Consider the following 5,236-nt stretch of genomic DNA (forward strand, 5'->3'; position numbering starts at 1 on the left):
CAACAACAACAACAACAACAACAATAAGAGCAACAACAAAAACAAGAACAACAACAACAACAAAAACAACAACAGCAACAACAACAACAACAACAACAACAACAACAACAACAACAACACGATGGTAGGTGCAAAACCAGTTGGGCAAATTCGCAGGCAATTCCTTTGCCCAGTGTAGCTAGAAATTACTTTTGTAGCTAACAAGGGAGAGGGACAAAACAGCACCACCTAAATATGACCTTCGTAGAGTGGAGACATCTCGGATGTTTGTAGTGTGTCGTGCCCGTTCAGAATGGAGACCTTTACTGCTCCTTCACCCACTGATACATACGCATAATATGTGCATATACCCTGCGAACGCCTTCAGACCCCCATCACCCCCACCCTCCTTCCTTATCTGCTTTCCCCCCTGACAGTGGGTGTAAAGTAGTTACTGGTTAAAACACCATGGCACCACTTTCAACAATGGCATATCATATCAAGTGCTTATCGCATAATCAAGAAGTTCACCGAAACTGAGACAAACAACATTTCGTGCATACACAGAGTACAATGGAACCACCATACACTAATATTACAATCTCTAAAACTGTGTACTCTAAGGTAGTTTCAGTTTGCCACGGAGGGCACCATTAATTGGCTCACTGTAGAACCAATAAATCAAGCGTACGAAGGGAAAAGTAGCTGACTATAATAAAGTAAAAGTAAAGTTGTTCCCGTATCCGATCCCGACATGGGGGATTGCCTTGTTAGTGAGGCAACTTCCTGGGCCTTCGGCATTATAATATTGTGGTGGGTTGGCCAGTTACTTTCCACGCTGCCTTTACCCCCCGAACTCGAAGTCTGGTACCCATTACTGCTAGGTGGACAGGAGGGGGCGAAAAAAATCCGTGTCCGAACTGAGGCTCGAAACCGGACTTTCCGTTTCGGAGACCAGTGCACTAATCGCTCTGCCACCGCTCCCTTGCTGACTACACTGCCTTTAAAAAGTAATTCACAATATTTTTTTAAAGAAAAAAAAACAATCTGTCAGCGTAACCGTTAAAGGAAAAGCGTTTCTCCGAAGTTTGAATTCTAAATAATTTTTTAAAACTAGTCCCAGTATCACGTTGAAAGGTTTACACAAATAGGGAGAATGACCAGACTGTTGATTTAGCAAATAAAAATATATGGGGCAAAAAGTGAAAAAAGGTGTTTTTTTTTTGTCAGCCTAGGGCAGAATAGAGAAATTAATGTTGTACCCTTTATTTGCTCTTCTTCGAAACATCGTAAATCAAGGTTATAGCAGCTACTCACAAGTATCCCGTCACACGGTGCGCAGGTGAATTCAAACCCTGACGGTCCTGCGTCAGTTTGTACGCTCGTGATAAGAACACCCATGTTCTTCATATCGTTCATGAACTCCAAGAAAAGCTCCTGGAAACAGAAACAAAAATGTAAATCCCCAATCGGTCTTTATATTTACCTTTCTGTATCGTTCACCTCAGTCTCTTGACACAAACATTCATTTTTACGGCCTAAATTATCTTGCTTTAATGGGTCCGTTTGCTGTTTCCGGTATAACATAAAGAGATAGCCAGTAGCCTGAAACCCCTCAAGGCCACCCGTGGTTCCCTGCTATCAGATATCATTCCAAATCCGCACACATTCAACATGGCAGCCAGTTAAGAACATAGACGCTATCACTCAAATGTTTCATCTTCGACAGACCGCAAAGCAAGAATTTGAACTCTTAAAATTCATTCATTTCTACACATTCAAAAGAGAGCTGGGAAGTAAACCGACACCCAAACGTCCAGAACTTGGGGACGCATCTCCCTCCGTTTACTCTGAAAACGTTCCACTTTCAAGAAGCACTGAAGTGGCATGTATTCGCCAGAATATATTTGAGATCAACGGACGATTTTCTTAGTTAAATTTCTTTTGAGAATGAGCAGTCATTCGTATATTTTATTATAGGTACTCACAATCAAAATATAAAAGTAAAAATTGCTTACGTAACATAAGACTAATGAAGTAAAGATACAGCCCCCGCTTATTTCCCACCTTTCCACGAACATACCCACGTCTTTCTATTTAAAAAAAATTCAACACTAAAGCGCCGTTCACAATTAATCCCTTCACTTCTACACCGACCTTGGTCTCATGTCTCCTCTGTCTCCTCTGTGTGCTTCGACTGACCATACATCGGGCGACATCATGTGTATTCTTTTGCGGGACAGCATCACACGGTATCTAGACCAGTGGTGATGTTTTATACCTGTCATACCACCAGTTCGTCTATTGCAACATGGACCGATCTCTGAAGATTTTTGTTGTCCTGCCGGGCAGACTGTTTGCCGCGTCTACGCCCGCCGACGAAAAAACGGGTTAATATAATGATATCATATATAACTAGCTGGGCCCCCTTTCGATGAAAGGAATGATCAACTAAAAGTCATTGTCCTACTATATTTACACTCTACTGGAAAGGGGAAATAAATCTTGAGAGATGCAAAAAATTATAAGATCTAGATCTACTCTCAAAACAAAATGCGCCCCACCGCGAAATATCACTTCCGGATTTTCTAAAACTACAGAGACAGAAGCGTCGGCCTACAAAAGCGATCGGCGAAATAAAGAAATTTAGCTTTTTGCAGCAAAACTGTCTCAAAACTGAAAATACCAAAGGCGTCATGATCTGGAGAATATTTTAAAGAATTATTTGGCGAAAACCGCTTGTCGATCGATGTAGCCATTAAAAAGCCTTTTGAATAGTAAAATTCGGCCACCACAAATAGATAATAGATATAATATGATATATCACTCTCTCTCTCTCTCTTTCTCTCTCTCTCTCTCTCTCTCTCTCTCTCTCTCTCTCTCTCTCTCTCTCTCTCTCTCTCTCTCTCCCCTCTCTCTCTCTGACTCACCTGATGGACACCGATTTCTCTTGTGACTCCGAAAGGAAGCTCTTTCTCCATGTCCGCCTTACTCTTGAGACCTTTGATCGTAAACTTGAACTCGATCCCCGACTTCAGCGTTAGACCAAGCTTCTGGAGCTTGTCCAATTGCAGCAGTGCGCATGTTCGAGGACTGGATGCGTCCTGTTAGTGAGGGGACGGGGGTGGTGGTGGTGAGGAAGAGGACGTGCGAGAGGTGTTGGAAATGTTGAGGGGGAACAGTGCCCCTGTTGTATCACCTTTCGTGTTGCTAAGATGTAGGAAGGGAAGAACGCTCTTCAAGTTACATCAAATTGTCTAAGATTTACGAATGTCTGCCATGTCGAGAAATAGACCGTTGCTTCAAAACATTTACGTGTTCAAAATACCTAACTTTGCCACCGGAAAGTGTCGTTCTTAATGCAGTGTAAATTTTGAGAATATACGGAGATGTGCATAATATCAATGTTTAAGAAATAATGCAAGCTACATTTCCAACGTTTCGCCTTTCAGGTTTCACCTGGAGCATTATTTTATAGATAATCTATAGCAACAAAAGCACGCACTTTTTTTAGTACCATTATTATCTTTGTCAATTCAAGCTCTACAACGTGATCGCTGTTTGTGTCACGACCAGTAGGAAACTTGAATTGGTAAAAAAAATATATTATCTTGGAGATCACAGTGGGGTATCCTCTTTGCCTTACACGAACAGGACACAGCCTGCTGTGATTGCCGATGTGCGCAATGATATGGGGGAACTATACTTTTCTTTGACCGAATATTGTATAATTTCGTGAACGCAGCTCTCAACTTCAGCGGAGAAATCACAGACCAGTGAAAAAGAAATGACTGACAGCCCAAGAAGCTTATTTGTTGGGTCGCTCACCAAACTGCCGTCCCAGTGCAGTAGGTCACAGATCACGTGACCAATGTTGTTTCCCCGACACACAGGTGTAGCGTTGGGCACCAGAGTGGACAAGTCTGGCTTGATGTACTTGCTGCCAAATTTGTACTTCTTCACTATGTTTTGGTTCAACACAATAGATCCGTGTATCGTGCAAATACAGATCCCTGTGAATTGATAGAGAGAATGTATTATTATCAGTTTATATTAGTACCATTAGCAATATCGTTTTTGTTGTTGTTATTGTTCTTAATTCATTGTTCTTGTCCTTTACATTATCATTCTTCTTCTTCTTCTTATTATTATTATTGTGTTATTGAAACTGTCATCGTCATCTTCATCATCACCATCATCATCATCATCATCATCATCATCATCATCATCATCATCATCATCATCATCATCATCATCATCATCATCAGCATCATCAGCATCATCATCATCATCATCATCAGGGAAACTTCCACGTTGGTTGTGGCTGTCTTTGTTGAGAACGGTACTCCCCATCGTGAAGGGAACCTCACTTTGAATACCAATGGATCGGTTGTCGAAGGATACCGTGAAAGTGGAGCAGCAACGATAGTGATAATGAATGATGAACCACCACGAACAGACATCATTAGAACTAAAAGTGCATTCCTCAGATCATTTTATGACGAAGAATGCCAGACATTGATGTCTGCTGCACAATGGATTGTTGACAATTGTCACAGTAGAACCAATGTGCTGACCTTGACTGACAGTCAGTCCCTCTGCAAGGGACTGCCAGGCAACAGTTCAGAAGTAAATTATTTTGGCCGCAAGTTCAGTGAAACCACAGCCACAATAAAGATCCAGTGGATTCCAAGCCATTTTGGAATCGAGGGAAATGAGGCAGCAGAACAAGCTGCCAATGGAGCAAGAGAGGTTGAAGAAGACAGACGACCAATAACATACAGGAAAGTCTTTCCAATGATCCACAGGGGAATCAGAGACCCGCCATTGAGAGCTGAGTACCAGCACCTGGAGGATGTGTATTCTGGGTACTCCAATAAACAGGAACAATTTATCACACGTCACTGGGACCAGGTTGAGCCAGCGAGACTGCGGTCGGACCATGATTGGAGCATGAGATGGTATCAGAACTTTGTGAATTAAGAGCTCAACCCACGTTAACGAAGATGTAACCATGAAACGGAGAATGTCAAACATATGTTTCAATGTCCAGGAGCAATGGCAATTATTTTCGAAAGGAGTTATTTGGACGAGTGGAGATGCCTCTAAGTATAATGACAATGGGGCCGAAAAAGAGCCTCGCTCTCGCTCGAAGGTTTTTTCGTTGAGTCCACCAGGCCCATTCAGGAAGCAACAACAGAAAAATCATCATCATCATTATTAGTGTTATTTTTGTTTTAAATATTATTTTTACTTA

The 5,236-nt window shown here is 41.9% G+C and overlaps 1 long non-coding RNA gene across 1 annotated transcript; it reads right to left on the bottom strand.

Annotated features, from left to right (window-relative positions):
• Positions 1-1,302: 1,302 nt before the first annotated feature.
• LOC118477269 lies at positions 1,303-4,064 on the bottom strand. Its single transcript, XR_004858257.1, has 3 exons — positions 3,808-4,064; positions 2,910-3,083; positions 1,303-1,416 (listed from the first exon to the last, which is right to left on the bottom strand). It is a non-coding gene; the product is annotated as an uncharacterized LOC118477269 (long non-coding RNA).
• Between the last annotated feature and the right edge of the window lie 1,172 nt (positions 4,065-5,236).

Source organism: Aplysia californica, unplaced genomic scaffold, assembly GCF_000002075.1.
Source record: "Aplysia californica isolate F4 #8 unplaced genomic scaffold, AplCal3.0 scaffold00054, whole genome shotgun sequence".
NCBI lineage: Eukaryota > Metazoa > Mollusca > Gastropoda > Aplysiida > Aplysiidae > Aplysia > Aplysia californica.